The 20,037-nt window shown below is 47.4% G+C and overlaps 1 protein-coding gene across 16 annotated transcripts in view; it reads right to left on the bottom strand.

Moving 5' to 3' along the window:
* Positions 1-20,037, bottom strand: part of heph (polypyrimidine tract-binding protein 1 heph) — a 119,639-nt gene that overhangs the window by 79,672 nt on the left and 19,930 nt on the right. The window lies entirely within an intron of this gene.

Here is a 20,037-nt window from a genome sequence, read left to right as displayed (position 1 = left end):
TGCTACGGGGGTGGTGGTGGTGACGTCTGCTTCGATGGAGGTGTGTGGCGGCGGTGGTTGGTTTTTGGGTGTTGTGGATGCGCTGCTGACTGCGACGGCGGCAGAAACTAGGACTTTGACTTTCGCTGCGACTGAGGCTGAGACTGAGACTGAGACAGAGGCTGCGGACTTCCGAGTTAGGCGATAGCTAACGGAACAGACTACCGACGCGATGCTGTTGCTGCTTCTGCTGTTGCTGCTATTGCTCTTGCCGCTGCTGTTCTACCATATAGCACTCGATTCTCGATTCTCGATTCTGATTCCTATAGAGAGCCACAACGAGCTGAGCTGAGCGAGCGGCGGACAGATTGGAACGTGGAACGGGTTAAAGCAAAGACTGTACGAAGACTGAAGTAAGAGCGCCAGGCATTCTAAGGTAATATACCTTTTTGTTTCGGAGTCGGACGCCTCTGCGAGCGTCGCTGCTTTTGTCTGGATTGAATCTGTTGCGCCGATGCCGACTGAGACGCCGACGCGTATTAACCAAAATAAAGCAACAGTGGGCCGCCCAAGAACCTGAATCGGCCAAAAGAACGAAGAGTTCTCCCGAACGGCACACGGCCTCGGCTCTGGTCGGCAGAATTTCTCCTCCAGGCAGAGCGCGACTCCGAAAAACCGTCAGTAGCACACCTTTGCCACCAGCCAGCCTTCTCCTTCCGCGCTCGCTCTCTGTCATGCCTCTCCGCTCTCGGCGGCTCTGTGCTACCTGCCGGTTCGCATATGATGGCATCTTCCTCGCTGCGGTGATTTTCTCAGGTGTGCTGCCCTCCACCGTCCATTGTGTCCCGGGCTCTTATACGCTGCAGGTGGGGGCGAGAGGGGAGGTCGCCAGCAGCCCGTATAAGACATTCGAGGATCGGGAGCCGAAAGGTGGCCCGCCAGGCCAGCCCCCACCCCTACCTTTGTTGTAATCTCAATTGTTGCAGTAACATTACTGGCGCACACACACACACACAGGCGGCACACGCTGGGAAAGCGCACCCACTCATACGCACTCCTACGTGAGACAGCAGATGCATGCGCCATGCGTGCGCGCCCGTCGGTGGCAAAGGTGCGAGCGGGACGGCCGCCAAAGGTGTGCGAAGGAGAGGGAGCGAGACACGGACACGGCAGAAGCAGAAAAAAGCCAAAACGACGTCGGCAGCAAAATCAACGAGAAAATAATAATTGTTACACCTGCTTCGGAAATTTAGCAAAAGGGGGTGGCACATGAACCACGCACACACACACAGACACCCCCACATGCACGCACGGCGTGCCGAAGCTCGGTTCGGCCTTCAGGTGAGCCCGTGCCACCCCCCAAAAACGCCACAGAGTCCAGTGCCGAAGCGCGGGAAAGCCGACAGCGCGGAGCGAACGGCCAGCCGACCGAATTTTCCGACCGACCCCACGGCCGACGTCGACTCCGAAATCCGGCAGCGCGCATGTCGGCAAGGTGGAACTCGGCGGCGGTATGCGGGCGGTGGGAGTGCGGCTGGGTGGTGGCGTGGGGCGGTCTCCCCCTGCGGCAGGGGTAGATTCCGAGCAGACTTTGTTGTAAGGGGTAGTTGGAGGCCTAACAGTTGGCAAGGGGTAGTCCAAAGCTGTTACGCGAAAGCTCTTTGCAAGCTTTGTGTTATCGGGATAGGGAATATATAGTAGTCTGGATTGTAAAGATATCCTGTAACTAGCTTAGTAACCTTAGTAACTAGAGCTAGAATGCCTAATCCTATACACCCTGATGAGTTCTTCAAGTCTCAAAGGACATCTCAACATGGTGAGCTAATATCAATATCTGGATTGTATTAGTATCTTTAAAGTCTTAGGTTCAATTATACTCAAGAATGTAGTTGGAACCATGATGATTCTCCAAGTCGGAATATCCTTTCCTTATCTCAACATAGTAAGGGAATAATACCATTATCTGGATAGCATTAATATCTTTAAACTGTTAGGTTGAATTATACTCAAGTATCTAGTTGGAACCACGATGGTCTGAATATCCTTTTTTTCAAACTTAATATATCGTTTATAATAATAGTAACTTATGAGAGACAATCCGGTTGTCGAATAATGAAGGATAACCCCTTTAGTTCGATTGAAACTAATTCCTGTTTTCAAAACCATGTGATGTGGAAAAAAAAATATCCATCGAATGAAATTTAAGGCTCCCAATTGGAGACAGAGCCCACCTATGCATACACCTCTATTCACCGACACAACAACACACTCACACACATGCAACACCTAAATCCCTTAATGCACTTTTCTTTCCCCCAACATGCAAATGATGCCTTTGATTGGAAGAGGGCGGACGGCCTGGAGAAGCGCCCTCTCCACGGGCCCCGGCTAATAAAAATAAATTTCATTTTCCGTATTTAGTTCTTTGTGCTCCCTTTTTAAGGACCTTTAGCCCGGCTAGTCCATAAACCGAAGCGGGGGTTTAGCTTTGTCAGCTGGCTGTTGGGGCGGCATTTCGTCAACCTCATCCCCGCTGGATGGATGGGATATGGAACCAAAAAAAAACACTTCCACTTCCATATCCGAGGAGCGTTAAAACCGACGACGAGCCAATGTCTGTGTGCATAAAAATCGCTTTGTTATTGTTGCAGGCGGCGGCAGTTGTGGCATCAGCCAGAGCAACAACAACAATAGCAATATCAACAGCATAAGCACCAGCATCGTCATCGATGACGCCGCCGAGGAGAGCTGTTGTAGTTGTAAACGGTTTATGGGATTTACGCGCAATTTGCTGCCAACTTTCATGGCAGTACACTGAGGAAAATGTATTTATAAACCTATGCATGGAAGAATATTCTATATTCGTTAAAAAGATAGAGCCTTCTCTCCCATTTCAGAACCTTCTGCCAGTGTAGGCTGCACGAGGTCACCGATATAAAACAATACGCGCCCAATCTAAGCCGGGCTCGTTAAATGATTTGGCGTCGTTTCGCCCCCCCGTTCCCGTTCCGGCCAATCATGCGATTTAGCCGGTTTAGCCATTATGCTGTTGTTTTTGTTGCTACCGCCGTAGGTAGTTGGAAAACAACAACATAAACAAAATGTAAAACGCAGCTTACCTGCACGGAGCATAAAAAGCGGGACCCGGCCGGGGAAAAAATAAAAATAAATTTCAAACTCAAATATTGATTAAGCCGTAAAAATTGGCAACCAAATGGAACGCTTTACATAATACCCTGCCCAATTGGCTGTACAATCTGACAATGGGGTGGGGGGGTCTGCCAGGGCAACAATGTTGCAGGAACAAGTCGGCCAGGCCGCCAAGTACAGCCATGGCACGGAAGACAAAACTGAATAGAGCCGCGCAGAATGCAGTTCTGTCTACGAGAAACTTGCTCGGGCTTCATCTGCCAAGCTGCATGCCTCTCCAGATGCATGGGGCACATGTACAGGCTGGCATACATGAGTGTGTTCGTGGCATGCAAGCGCGGCTGGGGGAAGCAGCTAGTCAATAGGCTGGGGCATGCAACAAGCAATGAATCTCAATCTCGGCAGCGCAGTACTGAGCCGGGAATCCAGCCAGCGAAGCCGCCGCAGACAGAGCTAAGAAAGCCATCTAGCCCCAGTGCCGTTGACTTTGGCAATTCAAGTGCAACAAGCTGGTGGAGCACGACTGCAAAAAAAAATCAAAGAAAGAGTGGCAGGCAACCGATATGACAGCCACAAATACCCTAATGGAGGTCCTAAATTAATAAGTAATAGGGTCTAGGGATATAATCGAAAAGGTCTATAAAAGTATATTTTTTATTAGATGGCTTAGATGACTTAATGCGAGTTTAGGTCGCTTGTGAAGCTCCAAGAGAGTGCTGCCACAACAGACTGGAATGCCTGGGTGCCGCAGACGACAGCCAGTTGCAAGTCGAATGCTGGCGAGGAAAATATGCGGTAACAGCATTTGCTGGTACTGGTCGAAGTTGCAGCACCAGTCTCCTCTTTCTCAGCCAGCATTTTCAATAAAACGAAAGAAGCCAGGCGAATCTGGCGGCAGTGGAGTGGGCAGCGGGGCCGGGGGGTCGAACCAGCCAACCAACAACGAATGGCACGGAGCAGCCTGCCACATTTTAATTCTGGCGAATGTTTCTTCTGCAGCAGTAGCCGCAGTTAGTACTCCTCACTTTCTTATTCGTTCCCCGCTCTTGAATTCGTTTTGTTCAGAGTCCCCCACCCAGAGCCCTAGAACGCCCGAGTACCGCGATGTAGTTCTCGTTATACATCACAATCTTTTTCTTACATGATTAAATGCTTTAAAGTAAAGTGTATTTAAAGATAGAAGATGGAAACTGGGAGGCTCCAACAGTGGTTACCAGTTTCAAATGCCTGTCTTGGGCTTAGCCTGGCTTATGGCATTCCTCCTCAGTGTCGCCTTGGCACTGCCACCCATAGACCCCACTCATAGAATATTCACGAATGCCTGGCGAAATGGCCAAAAACTGTCGCCCCATCTTGGTTCAGACTATATTGCGCCGGATATTAAGCCACTGGCCTCCTCAAAGAGGCCTTCCCGAAGCTTATTACTGTTGGAATCAGATCTCCCGATCTTGTCGTACCATCAGTGCCATAATTACCCAAAGTACTTGTTGTCCCGCCACAACGTCCCTAATCTTTTACTCAGTTCAGTGGAGCATGCAACACGAAGTTGCAGCGGAGGAAAACCAGTTGCATGAACTCTTCGCTGGCTGGCACATCAAAAAATGCAAGTTATAGAAGTATTTTAGAGCCCCCAAAAGGCTGTATCTGCTAGGCATATCTTTTCAATAGGGTATGGAGGTATGGAGGCCGTCGAATGAAACTAGTTTGGCAACTTTTCAATGGCAGGCACTTCGCGGTCCTGTGGCGGCGCCCAATGGAGATGTGCGGGTGGTGGGAGCTTAAGGGACATCGAGGCGGCAGCCACCACAACAGCCTGGGGTTTCTTTCAGGCTGCATTTTTGGAATTCGAGCGTCGAGGCTGTCGAGAGTGTAAGTGGGTGCGGTGAAAATAATAAGGCAGTCGACATTTCCAATCTGCATCAATCGAACTGGGCCAGAGCCACAGAGCCATTAGCCCAAGTGCTTTGGCCATTATCGCCGGGTCTGTAGCCACCTCAGTGGCGGCCATACAGCCCCGCTAATGGCGCGGAGAGTTCGTTATGATTTGCCGACTAGTCCGAGAAGGAGCCGGAGCCGGAAAGTCATGGCTCTGAAGGTCTTCGCGTAATGAAGCATAATCCCATTGTAACCACTTACAACCAATAAGGACAACAACAAGCAACGACGCTAAGCGGATTGGACCAAGAACGGCGAGCCCGAAGCCCACGGCCTGGGTCGTCAAAGGAGGAAGGCGGCATCCACGGCGACAACTACTTGGCATATCCTGGCGTATCCTGGCCCACTGTCTGACTGACTGACTGACCCCCCCCCCCCCCCCCCCCCCCCACTTCAAGTGGCGCATTTTAAGTTTATTTACCTGTCCACTTTGTCCCTTCCTGATTCCTGATTTCCGATTCGGGGCTATTGATGGCGTCTGAGCTTTTCATTACCGTGCTTTGGTGGCAGGGAATTATGCTTGCAACTGAAGAGGTGTTGGACTGATTTTCTGCCCCATTTTTTCTAAGGGGATGAGAGAGCCATACGCTTAATTAAAGCCAGGAAGGTCTTCTTCGGAGCATTTTCAGCCAAAATTACAGTTCCAATTGTAAAACAAAAAGTGCAGACACAAAAGAAACTTCTCATAATCAAGAGGAGTGCTGTGGCCAGTAAGTTAAATGATAGAAGAATAGAAAGGAGTGGCTGCAACCAAGCAAGCAAGTCCAGGAGTCCTTTGAAAGTGGCGGGAACAGTAAGACCCTGCCACCTCCGCCAACCTGCACGACTCTATATAAAAATAGTTAGGGCCAGGTCAAAAAATAAGCTGGCCAAGACGGTGTTTCCTCTGATTTCCCGACTTAAGTGTGATTTATGGGGCTTTAAAGGGATTAGGTGGCTTCAACCTGCTGCAACTGCACGAGGTATTTGGAAAAGCGGAACAAACGGCTAATGAGCTTTCAACAGAAAAAGTGCCAGTGCCCCCAATATAAAAATCTTAAACTAAGCCATCTCTCAATAACAATTTAGTCTGTCCTGTTTTGGGGTTTATATAATAATTTTATAAAATGAACAACAAAGCCAAAGTCTCTATAACAACAAAATAGTGGAGAATCCAGTTTGGCAACTGCAATATTTTCTGGTATTTTTGTTCAGTTTCTTCTCTTTTTGAGCGCGCCATTTAAGGGCCTCAAGGCCAAGGTTTAACGAGCCATCCGAAGACAAAAACAGAAAGAGAAACGGCAACAGAAACTGATCGCAATCGGAGAGACGGGCAGGGAGCCAAGCCAGCCAGCCAGCCAGCCAACCATCCAGCCAGTGCCAAGTTGCAAGTAAAGCACTTGGCATACAAACAGCCAAGAACGAGCCGCGAAGCAACAGGAAGAAGTGGCATGCCACACGATTCCATGAATAATAAATGCGCAACTGGTGTGCGAGGAAACAGGTTTAGGAAACGCAATGAAAGCGAGGATGCCGCACAAAACTGTTATACCACTCGGAGGGGCCAGCTAGCTTGGCTAACAGAAAGCTCTCTCTCTCGGCCAAAAAGGGGAAGCTCCTCATGTACGTCCACAGTCTGGAAAAGGACGAAGGGGAAGCGGAGCTTTCGTCTGTTATGACGAGCCAGTAGAAGAGTTCCTGCCACGGAGGCGCGGAAAGGCAGACCTGCCGATGGCCAGCAAGCGGAGGAGCCTTTGCTGATTTCCGGCGGCAAGTCAGCGCAGCAGACCTCCCGGGAGCATCTGATGCGCACAAGAACTGCCTCACAAGGCAGAAATTTTGATTTTTTCTTATTTTAATAGCGAATTTTATTCTGATAGTAATAGGATGGGATTCGCATCGGACATTCCACTTGTTGGGCCACCAGTCGCTGAACAAATCGCTTTCAAGATCACTCCGAGATGACAGGTCATCGCCACCGACCACAGACATGAATTGCAACAAAATTTGTATAACAAGAAAGGAAAGTAGTGAGCGTTGAGAACCGAGACTTCTAGAATGGTTAGACAAACGGATATGGCTTTATTCTCCGTCCCTGCGATGCCCACTCTTGGACAACATTATCGTAGCCTCTGCCACAGGGTATGGAAGTGGCAGACAAGTCTCCAAACTGGCACTATCAGGGGGAATGGCACTAAGAATCTTATGGGAGAGTGACTACGAATAAAATGGGTGTTCCCAGAGCGAACGCGTAAAGCGAAGTAAGTTTTGTTTTCATCCTCTACTGGAAGTTCTTGCGGAAAAAAGTAGCAAGTGATTAAAAAATAGTTTACCGGCATACGGCTATCACTGATTTCCAATCCCAGACAACTCGACTTGGCAACAGCAGCACAAGCTGGCTGCGAGATCTAGCCACTAGCCACTCCAGCTGGCTGGAGCAGTCACGATCGCAGACACTCAGACATGGATATGACCATAGAAGCATCTCTATGTGCTGGCGTTTATTGACCCTAATGAAGTTGGCAATAGCAGTCGGCAGCGGCTGCACTTGGCCACATTCTTACTACATGGCATGGCAGATATGCCGCACGAAACAAATTAAAAATTCAAAGTCGACCAGCCCCGCGAGGAAGTTAGGAATGCCAGGAGTGCGATGCGTGGAGTACTCTTATATTTTTGTTTTTGCGGGCCGACTTGCTTTTGGCCAAGTTCAAGCGCAAAGTCAGCAAACAAGTCCGTTGGGGTGACCACCTATTCTGCAATGAAAACCAGTTTGGACTGCATTTTTGGCTTCGCTGCCTTCACCGTCGCGTGATGCCTCTGGGCAGCCAAAAGCATTTAAGCAAAAGTCGTTTGCCCGCCCGATTTTCTGTCTGCGGTCGATATACGATTTGTGTCGCTCAGAGATAGCGTTCTCGTCGTCTTCGGCTCGGCATTTTAATTGAAATGCTCCCGATGCTCCACAAGAGTGGAAGGCAGGGTCTGAGGAATTTTTCACAAGTATTCAAATTTAATCGCACTGTACGGCTGCCGAATCATCATCCTTTGGCCCGGAACATGCTAATAATAAAGTTCTCCAAATATGCCAAACTTTGTGCGTAACAACAGCAGGAACAACAACAAAGGCACTGCCAAACTTTAGCATAATAAATAAATAAGGGGAATGAATCGCCCAAGGAGTGAGTCCCCCACTTCCACCGCCGGGCCCAAGCAGACCCCTAATGAAAATAGATTTCCCGTTGAATTTTTAGCACTTTCTCCTGACCATACTCTGCTCTCGCAATTTATCATAATTTCTGCACTGATTTATAAACACGAGCCCACAACACATCCAGGGGCCGGCCGGCATAAATAATATCAGCCTTGGAATCTTGGAATTAAATCAGTGTTTAATCGGCAGTTCTAAATAAAAGATCAAATGTAATTCAAATGTAATTTCCATTTATATGTACTGCACTGGGTCGTCGCGTTCGGGGGAGGATTGGGGCACTTCCAGGTGGCAGCACCGAAGCTCCTTAATTATTAATGCGCTCTTATTCGCTGCATACTTTTGGGCTGCCGGTGAGAAATCAACTCGCAAGCACCCGAACAAAGATGGAGCTTGGAAGGGGGTCTGGATCTGGGTCTGGGAGTGGGTCCTTTGATTGGCTCGAAAGACACTTGGGATCGTTTTTTCAGCGGGGTTTCAGCATCATTAAAAACGCTGTCATATTTTTTAGGCAATAAGAGCCTTCTTTTATTTCTGGTACTTGCTGTGTCTCCTTCTACATTGACTTTCTGTGGCAGCGAAGCATTTAAATGCCACTAAGCATCAGTCACACTTAGTGGATTCGTCGTCTGCCACTGCCACTTGGCATGAGTTTCACATTTCAGCCACCCATCCGCCCCCGCCCTTGGAGCCATCCTGGGTGTTTTGGCAAACAAATTACTTTTAATTTAATGTGACTTTGATTTTTGCCAGTTTGGGAGCTCCTGCACCAGCACCATTGTGGCTGCCACTGGCACTGCCTCTGACTAGGCATCTTCATTACCGATGGTTTTAGTGGGGTTCCTGCTTTCTGCTCTCCCCTCCCCCCTTCAAGGCGACACACGTTCGCCCATACGAGTGGAAGAATCAGAAGCCTGTTGATAAAAAATAAAAAAGCGCCATCGCCAATCGGAGGAACAGGAAGCCGAAAGTGACTTTTGAGTGACAAATTGTTTTCAAATTTCGACTGGAGGCTGTGTGCTTATTTGTGTTAATGGCATAAATTTGCATAAAAGCATTAACTGTTTATTTGTGTTGCCGCTTTTCAGGCCGCCTTTGTCTCTCTATCACGGCCTCCCTCCTCCCCCGCTCGCTCGCTCGGTCTTAGCCACCCCTTTGCGAAAATTTGCAAATTGGCCACGAAAGAAACAAGCAAAAAATTCAAATCACATTTTTTGACTCCCACCCACATCACCCACATGACCCCCACCCCCCAACTCACACCCCCACACAACCTTTCCACAAAATTGTGCTTATATGAGTGCGCTTGAGAGCGAAAGTGAATTGCCGTTGATTATTAGGGGGAGATGCAGGGAAAAAAAGAAAGGAAAAGGCAGCGAGGTCTCACCTTGCGATTTATTGAGTGGATTCCTTTTCCCCTCGGGTTCCAAATGTAATTTTGCGCTCGTATTTATTTATTAAAGCCCCGAACAACATACAACATAAAGAAGGAAAACAGCCTCCTGATTGAATTGTGACAAACTTTCCACCCCAGAGCCACCCACCCTCCGTCGCAAAGAATGCAAATTAAAAGGAGATGGATATTCTGTTTTTTCCAGTGATTTCCATCAAATATTATGTATTTCCTTCCTGCAGATGACTTAATATTTAAAATTAAATAAACTTTTTTTAGAGAAAGAAACAAGGCATGGAAATGGAGGATATTGTGGGAAGGGGTTCCCGAAAAAGTATGCTACATAAAGCCAGCGCAAAGTCCGGTTGGAAACTTACAGACAACGGGGAAGCAAAGGTCCTAATTGACAGAGTTTAACATGTTTTTGTATTATTATTTTCAAAGAGTGTTTTGGCAAGGTCGCGAAAAGTCTTGAATGCCATTTAAGCCCTAACAGAAGCCCTAACTCTTGCCAAATAACTGAACCGAGCTTCTGATGGCTTATATTATTAAAAGGTCTTTGGAGGAAAAGAACATGGCCATAAACAAGGTTCCAGTTTGAATAGAATCTGCCGAGAAGGGCTATCTGCTGAACATTTTAATAAAGAGACTTCAGACCCTATAGTAGCGTTCTAGATGCGTAGAACCAATGCCAATCAACACATTAGTGGAAAGTCTTGCCAAATTTTATTTTTCAAATTGTCAGCATAAACTGAGTGTAACTCATTAAAAATAATTTAACACTCAATTGGTTTGGATGGGGACAACTACCGGGCTATCGGGCTGACACCGACTAATTCGACTAATTAACGGCTCAATAACGTTTGACTAAACATCACACACAAAATGGGCAATTAGCAGGTCGTGGGGTTCCAACCAACCATTCCACAGTATTATTTATGCGCCCAAGAGTGGTATCAATAGAGGATGGGAGTTTCCTTAAAATATAGTTGGCCATTCTATCCACGGAGACCCCAGCCTGATCTCGGCTGCACCCCGAGAGTCACTCAGGAGCCACTTTCCCCACCCACAGTCACTCCGCAAGAAGGTTAAATGTGCCACATAATTTGCCAGTCTTTGTACGTTGATGCCATTAGGAGAGGAAAGTCTGGAGCGAAGGGAGCTGCTAATGCAAATCCCACGTGGTTGGCTGCCGTGTATTTATTTGAGATTTTGTAAACTTTCCGGGCTCCTGCCCTGCTCCAGCAACACCACCCACTTCCCAGCTCGTGCGTGCGTCTTTTCGGGCATGTGTTTATTTTGCTGCTGCCATTGTCACGTGTTGAGGACCATCGAGTGACACAAATGAAGTGGCTGCTATTAGCCTTACAACGAGCGACGCTGTGGCTCAGTCCTCAGTGGCTGTGAATGGCCATTTAAACTACTCCAGCCACTGACGACAATCTTAGATTTAAAACAGCCCTCGACTGAATGATTTAGGCCCAAATAATTCACTGCAATTCAAGTCTCTTAAGCATTATTACTCACAAAGCATCTGATTAAGAAGCCACTGGCTTTGGCTTCGACTGCGACTGCGAATTAGCCCACTTACCCATTTGCATTTCATGTCAGAAAATTAGCTTATCTGGGACATCAAGATGGCTTGTCGTTCAGCCTCTTAGCTCCGTGTGCTTCTGCATAATTCAGCAACATTTTTCTGCCACTCTTATTCAATTCGCACCCTGCAAATTGGAGCTGCTCGCAGTCATTGAGGTTTGATGCCTGGCGCCCTGCCCGATTACTTGGCCTTTCCGCAGAAAGGGCTACACATTGCCGCTGCCACACTACTTGTGTTGACACCATGAAATTCACTCAAGTTGTAATTTACTTGCACTTACACCCAGTAACCTTTGCGCTCCAGCCCCGAGCCTGCCACCTCCCCCGGGCCAGTCCTGACGACTGACACATTGTGCGCCGCTCAGCGTGCTCAAAAATTCCTTTTGAGAAATTGAATCCCTGCCACGCTGCTGGACCCACTCGGATTCGGATCCGAATCCGAATCCGGATCCGGGCAGTCCCCACGCGGGCCTCCCACTCTGGATTTTCAGACAGCATTTGTCTCGGCAACATACGCACCAATGGGATTTCCGCTGCTTATCTCATTTTCGGCATATTATATCAAAAACATCAACGTATTTATTTCACGCCCGGCGAGCGGAAGTCTCCCGCCAAGTAGTTGCTACGATGCTCGCCTTATGGGCAGGGTTTATGGGAGGAACATACATTTTATTTGAAAGGAAAATGGGAGCCATAAGGAAGCCACGAAACTTTCCTCTTTGTCAGCTTAAGAATAACGTGTAAAATCCGATTAAAATGAGTTCCTCGGACTGGCCGACAGTGGCAAGCAAATTCAACTTTGCGATGGGGACTCACTGAGTGTGTGTAAAAGTCACTTAAGCGCCCAATCTGTCAGCCATTTGACCAATTAAAAGTTTTAGCCCTAATACGCTTCATTTGACAAAGTTGCGAGCACACAGGGCGAGTGCACTAGGAATCGAATTAAGGAGAGGAACATAAAAAATACAAGAAAGGTATTTGGAAAAACTTTCAAAGGAAGCTCGAGAAGGAGCTCCGGAGCACGGCTTTTGTTGCTTATTGAAATTTATTGAGATTTATGCATAATCTGTGCCCGGCACAACGAAACTTTCGCCCAGCTGTCAATCACGCCGGACCCCACCACCACTTTGCAGGGGAGCTGCTTGCTTCTCCGGTCAAAGGGCCTCATCCTTAGCCTCATCCTCCAGTGACCAATAAAAACGACAGGCGCAAAACATCTGATGAGACGCAGCGAGGACGGAGAAGTCGTCATCTGTCCAGGAAATAAGCGCCAATTATGCCACCAGCAAATGCGTTCAAAACCAGGTTTGGGTTCGCTTTTCGCAGCAGGAAGCCGGCAACGGCCATCAGCTGGCCGGCCAGTTAGCGCCACCAGAATTCATTTCGCTTCGCTCCTTCCAATTTCAATTTCAATTTTCCACACGCTAGAATGCCCTGTCGTCGTCGTCAACCTCGTCCTCCTTATCCCCTTGAAATGAGTCCTCAAGTCGCCCCGTTCCACCCGCCCCTGTGCTAAACGTACTGTAACACTGGGCACAAAGGCCCAAGCATGCTAACTAGGTTATTCTAATTGGTAATACGGAGTAAATAAAATCCAGAAAAAGTAGAAGCTGCCAGCAAATGTGGGGAATCACGTTAGTCTCTGGTTGAGAACGCTTTCTGGAAGAACATTTCTTTTTTTCTTCGTGTATGGCTAACAGATTTTTCGGGTGTATGCCGATGCGGAGGAATATCTGCTTGACCAAGCGCACAGCGTGGGGTGGTCATGGCTCCCCTCTGTAGCTGGGAACTGGGAGCTGGGAGGTGGGAGTTGGGAGCTGGGTGGGTTGTATCATTTGTACGCACTTCCGCTTGCTCGTAAAGGGATTTTCCTGTGTCTTGCATCCGGCCGGCTTCTGCCCCGCTTCCTGAGCTGCTGAGGCCGCCTGTCATCTTGCGCCAATGGGTCATCCATCTCCCATTTCATCCTCGGCTCGCAGCTCGCAGCTCGGATAGCTCGCAGGCCGCAAATGTTTTATTTATGTGTGGACAACGACGTTGGCGCCGGCAAAGTTTTACTTAAATATGCGGCTCGGGGTGGAAGTGGCCGGGAGAAGACGTAGGCATTGGAGGGCGGCCATCTGCTCAGGTGCGCACTCCGCCCATTCCCGGCATTCCAATCGGACATGTGTGATTTCGGCTTTGATTGAGTGGTGCGCTCCCAAATCCGCAAAATAGATTTCCCCATTGACACATTTTTATCTTTTTTTCGCCAATACGTTTGTTTTGACGGTGGAGGTGGAGGTGGATGGGGGCCCTGTTCCCTTCGGCCTGGCCTGGATGAGAAGATATATCCTAATATTTGCAGCACGTGTAGCGAAAAGATTCAGAAATCATACGGAGGGAAAATGCATTCAACTTTATTTACTGCCCAACAGCCAGCTACCAGAAAAACCGCAGGTCTAAAGGGCCAAAGGATAATGGCGGGGACCTGCCGGGCGATTATTCATTCATTTGGCTCGACACCCTAAACACTCCCGCTCCTACTTTATTTGCTTTGTTGATTGTCAACATCAATTATTTAAATTTGGCCTAAGACTCCTGGAAGACCCCTGGAGCACCCTTTGCCTCGCTCCACTCCAGGATCCTTCCTGGTGGGTCTATTTAAAAACAGTCAAATAAGCGCACATAAAACTTATCACGCCTGAATTTGTCAGCACAAAGGCCGGCGCCCTAAGGATGCCAGAAAGCAACCCTTTTTTTTCGACTTTACGCATCCTTTTTTCCATAGTCTCCCTATTTTTTTTTCGGCTGCTGGAAAATTTGTCGTGGCTTCGACGCTTTGCACTTCATTTCGTGATTTTCTTGTTGAATTCAAAATGGAAATGCTTTGCATACTTTATGCCGTTTTCTACGCTTTTTTACACGCACCGAGCCCCATTGTTTCGGTGGTTTTTGCCGAAAAAGGGGTGCCGACTTGGTGGCCACTTAAAACAAATTGCGTGGGCCTCTAAATGGGAAGGAAAAAATAGACAAAGATTCCTTAAAACCCCACTTTCTCGTCCTTCAAAAAGTTCATATACAATAATCAGAGAGCGCGAGACCAGAAGCAAGGGTTCGCCCCACTTCTGGGTGTTGCTTTTTTCTTCCGAAAGTTCAAGATTGCCCTTCATTTCCACCCACTTGAGCCCCTAAGTATTTCACGCCGATTTCTGGCGAGGATTTTTCCCCAAGTCAGAATCAAAACCAACAGCCAATCTTAAATCTCTGGCATAGACAGAAGTTGGTCGGACAGAAGTTATTTTCTTTTGAATATTAAGGTTCATTTTCTGCGGCTGAAAAGTTCTCCAAGTGGAATCATTTCCGCTCTCCAAAAACTTTCAAAAAATTTGAGTAATTAAGCAATTACATAATGGTTGCGCCCCATCAAGTACTCATGTATATGTTGGGTGTCTGTGAACGACTTATATACATAAACTCAGCTTTTTACACCAGAGCTTCATATAAAACTTTCAATCCTCTAGGGCTCCTTCCAGAAAATGGACAAAAAATCTAAAAAATATTGCGTGGCTAGATTTTGATGCAGAATGGTGGAGAATCGATCCACAAATCTTTTAAGCTATTCCCAAGTAGAATCGGGTGCCTATTGGCAAAGATACAGCCATCGCAGTACCCCATATAGGAGCTGCCATGGAATCTCCAAGGGCTCCACCCAGAAAATGGACAAAAAATCTAAAAAATATTGCGTTCCTAGATTTTGATGCAGAATGCTGCAGAATCGATCCACGAATCGTTTAAGCTATTCCCAAGTAGAATCGGATGCCTATTGGCAAAGATACAGCCATCGCCGAGCCCCATATAGGAGCTGTCATGGAATTCTCAAGAGCTCCACCCAGAAAATGGACAAAAAACCTAAAAAATATTGTGTTCCTAGATTTTGATGCAGAATGGTGCAGAATCGATCCACGAATCTTTTAAGCTATTCCACAGTAGAATCGGGTGCCTATTGGAAAAGATACAGCCTTCGGATCTCGGACCGAAAAATAAATATTTGGATATCTTTGGGTGTGTTTTGGCCTATATTGGGATTTGAAAGATGCTTTTTATTATCATTTTACGATCAAGTTGGGGCTTCCGCAGGATTATTTTGTATAGTGGTCAGGTTATGGCTTGGAATAATAGATCAGAGTACATGTGATACGGGTAGTGGTTAAACCGATCGATTAAAAATGTTTCCTGGCTTTCGCTATGAAAGTCTGTTGCCATTTGGCTTCGTTGGGTGCATTGTGTCACCGGCACCATAAATCAGAAATTGCTTCTGAGGCGCTGGTGGCTGCGCGAGGTATTGAATACCCACAGCTCGGTCGGCTTTTATTATTATAATGTAAATACAAATTTATATTGGCGTCGTAAAGGTGAGCCAGACTCTGGGCAATCCTTTGGCGCAGCTCCTTAAGTGCACACATTTACGGCATTCCGAAGCCATACATGTCCGCACCCACTCCGCACCCGAGGAAATCCTCCTTGCAGGAGAAGCAATCGCATTTCCAATGTCAATATTTGTATTTACTTTCTATCCGAATGCGAATCCTGGCTGTTATTGTTACTTTGCCTGTCAGCTCCTTTTTATGATTTTGAATTTTATGTTGGGAATTACGAAGCGAGAAAGCCATACGGGAGAGCTAAGCTGAGGCCAGGCCAGGCACAATAGGACGTGAGGAGTGCGGGTTTGAAGCAGCTCTTACAATTAATTCTTTTTTTTTCGCTTGCTAGTCAGTAACCACCCATTGCCGGCTCGTTGGGCTAACTAGTCCAATCAGGCCCAGTATTAGTAATGGTCTAATCCGCCAGACATAATTCCAGCCGCTAGACATGAAAAGCACATTAACTATTTGCTGCGCTATAAAAATTACGATTCGTGGCCTACTTTCCAGATCCAGACTACCAGATCCTCGTTGCTACGCATAACCATGCATGCGGGGATATGCTCACGTCTGGCGAGTAAAAATTTTATGCTGGCACGGGACACCTTCGATGCGCAATAAAGAGAATTGTAAAAACGCCGCCAAAGCCAAATCATAAACCAGAATAATAATTACCCGAAGCCTTGACAGGAAGAGCCCAGTCTTCAGGGCGAAGGCCCCCTCTCCAAGGCGGAGTTTCGGAAATTTATTGGACGGGTGTGCCTAGGACGCTACACACTCGAAGCTCCGTGCTCCGGAGCGTGCTGAACCTCGGAGGCCATAAAAATTTTACATAATAATGTCAAATGAGTTACAAGAAAAGCCGCCAGTCTGAAATTGAAAGGGTGAACAGTGAACAGTCAAGGGTGGAACACATCCTTTCTGGCACCCTTTCCGGCCTTATGACTGTATTAGGGCTGCCATCCGCGACGGTGCTTGCGGTCGTTTTCGGGTTTTATTACAAATTTATAGGCACACATGCGAATAAATCGCTACGATTCTGTCTCAAGGTGTTCTCTGCGTGTTCTACCTCCCCAAAACTTTCGTCCTTTCGTGCCAGTGCCAGTCCCAAGTTTCACTTTCAATCGGAAAGTTTTTCGAAATTCATAATGCTTATTTGGCTAGCCGGCTGTAATAATAGAACGACGGCCCGGCGGGGGAGAATGAGTGTTTGCCGAGTCCCAACACTTTCTTGGCCAGAGTCTTTTTAGTCTCAGGCTCCGGCTCAGTCTCGGTCGGGTTGTTTGTCTTTTTAGTTTTCGGTCAACAAGTTTCAGTCGCATTTTCGGCGCGCACACCTGCAGACAGGTGCGGTAGCAGGGGCAGGATGGAAGGAGTATGCCGAAGGACATCGACGACGACAGTTAAGCTCATCTAATGCATATGTCCTTCTGTGTTTGTTGTGTCCACATGCGCCAACGATAACAGCAGCCACAGGACGAACGACAGCCCTGGACCGTTCCTTTCTGGTCGGCCCCCGCACCGGCCCGGCGGAGAAAAAACAATCTTTGCCCAGCACAACACGGCGTGAAAATCGCGAAAGTAAATATTGAACTGTAAAGCCAAAGTCAACAGAAAGTGTTGCCAAGGATGTGTGCGCCTGCCTCTTCCTTGGGGTGCAGTTAAGGGTTAAGGGCCCGTTCCTCCAGCAGCACAGCTGTGCCGGTAAGTCTTCCACCACGGCGTCCCTATCCTGCACTAAAAGTGTCCCCCAGTAATTGACTTGTTTGCAATAGGGCTTACGGGCTTCAAATCGACAAGACAAATTTTTCAAGGAGCATGAAACATTAGAGCAGAAATGGCCGAATATTCGCTCTAAATTTTGTTCTTTAATTATAAGTTTTATTAGACCGAAATGTAGCTGTAACCCGTAGATTTTTTCAAGAATTTGTGTCCCCTTGAACCTTAACGAGAGTCCTGGGAATACCATTTCGTGACATTTCCCTCCCCAGCTCCCCAAATCTGAGCAAGCCATTGTGTCTTTGTTGTCCCTCGTATGCAACTATAATAAATAATGGCCACCCACACCCCGGGACAGTTGCGAGCAAAACGCATGCTTGACAAGAACAGGAACAAGGATTCGCAGGACATCAAGCAAGCGACGATGAGCTCAAGACGCCGCAGGGCAGCACGAAAAGAGGACAAGTAGCCCCAGAACACCCAGTCCTTGAGAAAACGATGGGGCGGGTCCATGGCCCTAATTGAAATTAATGTATGTCTCCCCAACCGTTCGATTTTCTAGCCACATCCCATCATCATGTGTTGGCTATGAAAGAAATTAGGATTCAATTTTTTGAATAAATCTGTTATACAAAATTTATAGCATACATAACTGGGCTATAGACATCTTAGATGTCCTATCTTATTATTTAAACCTATCTAAGAGCCTCCTCGAAACCAAAAAAGACTGCTAGAGACCCAAAGTTTCTCCGAGTGTTGTCCTTGCCCCCTGTTGCTTGTAGTCTGCATAGTTTTTGTCTTGCCTCCTTGCAACACGAAATTGACTTACACCGCAGCAACAAGCAGCTTGTTAGCTGCTCCGCCCTCACCCTTTCGGGCCGGATATTATTCCTCCTTCCGCGTTTCTGGCGGGGATTGCGTGCCCCAGTAGTTTGGACACGCACAAGATGGAGCTCTGGAGCTATACAAAATAATATTTTTCGTTTAACGGTTGTTTTGTGCTGCCAGTGGCCGTAAACGGGGGAATAATTAGCCGTTAGCCTTTGTTGTTATTGTGTTCGGCTGCCACTAGGCAGCATGGCCTAATGGGCCGGCAATTCGGATTTTAAAGATGGCATGCGTGCCGGCCTGACGAGCCAGGCCAAGGTCCTTAGGAACCGGCTCAGAAGCCTCTACCTCATTTGTGATGCTTATTAGTCACAGTGCCGAAGAAATGTGAGTTCTTTTAACTTTAAGATGTATTTTTCAAGGCTGCGAGATTCGGTTGTGTATCTGGGATATCTGCGAGCCCACCACTTTCCCCGAGCCGGCCTTTTAATTTCTTGAAAAGGCTCCTTCCCCTTTGTTGTTTTTGCTTATTACGCATCTCACAAAGGGAAGTACTGGGAGGAGTGGGTGGCCCGAGCTGGGGGCGAGGAACTACTACGGGCTGCCTCCTGCCAGCAGCAGCAACACAATGGAGGGAAACGCATATCAAAAGTTGAGGCAAGGCAAGGCAAGGCAAGGCATGGCAGCCAAATAAAATCATAAAAATTACAAAAAGGTATGCAGGAGAGAAAAGTGAAAAGGACGAGCAGCAGCGGGCAGACAGCTCACGAAATGCGTTCAAGAAAAATCACCGTAATAAAGCCGAGCGTCTGGGGTTTTCCTTTCTTTTTTTTGTTGCAAATAAAACAATTTGAGTGAGAATAAAAAATAAAACACCCGGGCCAGTTGATGGGTTAAGGTGTACTGTGGGTGGGAGTCGAAGGCAGTTGATGGAAACGGGAGCTTAGCAGAACGCCCGAAATTGTAACTGGGGCGCAGCAGCAAGGAAAACTAAAGGCGGGCGAGCAGGACTCTCCTGGCAGGACGGGCAAACATTACTGGGCAAACAATGCGTTGTCCTCGACGTCAAGTAAAGCGCCTTCTAAATTATTAATAAGAGCATAAGAAAAACAAATGCGATTGTATTCCAGGAGGAGAAAGGAAAACATAAAAATGTTCTCGAAGCGGAAAAAATAGCAGCACTACACTGGAAAATACCTGCCAGCACTTTGCAGCTCACTGATGCTATAAATAGTGTAATAACAACAGTAAAATATTTAATTTTAAACAATAAAAAAATGTTATTTATTTTTAAAGCCAAGTAAAGTGTGCTGGAAGTCTTTGTAAAATCTCTTGGCGTAAGAAATGGAAAACTTATCCTTCAGCTCCGCAAACAGCTCCCGAGTCCTTCAACGTCTGATGCCCCTTTTCTTACTTCCCGTTGGCAGTGCAATGGACGGGATAGTGGGGTCACCGGTTGGGAGCAGGTGGTCTCATCATCACCTTCCGGTGGCCAAAGGGAATAGCTGAGCGTATCTGAGTGGCTTTCGGACAGGCGGCTGCGGAACGAGGATCTTGGGGTCGAAGGCCTTTGCACCGGCCAGGTCGTCAGGAATACTTGGATTCAACTAAAGGTATTTTATGCAGAAAATGACTTCATATGCGAATCGATTGCAGCCCTGAACTGGGTGTATTTCAGATAATCTTTTAATTAGCTGTCCGAAACATAGAACCACTGCGGTTTATAGTTTTAAATGCGGGCTAAGAAGAAACAGCGATACTGGCCAAAAAAGCCACTGTCCGGAAGTTAAAGCACTGCCTAAATGACTGCCCAACTAAATTTAAGGCTTAATGTCCAGAAAAAACAC

Source organism: Drosophila bipectinata, chromosome 3R, assembly GCF_030179905.1.
Source record: "Drosophila bipectinata strain 14024-0381.07 chromosome 3R, DbipHiC1v2, whole genome shotgun sequence".
Classification (NCBI taxonomy): Eukaryota; Metazoa; Arthropoda; class Insecta; order Diptera; family Drosophilidae; genus Drosophila; species Drosophila bipectinata.
This window is presented reverse-complemented; position numbering and strand designations above follow the sequence as displayed.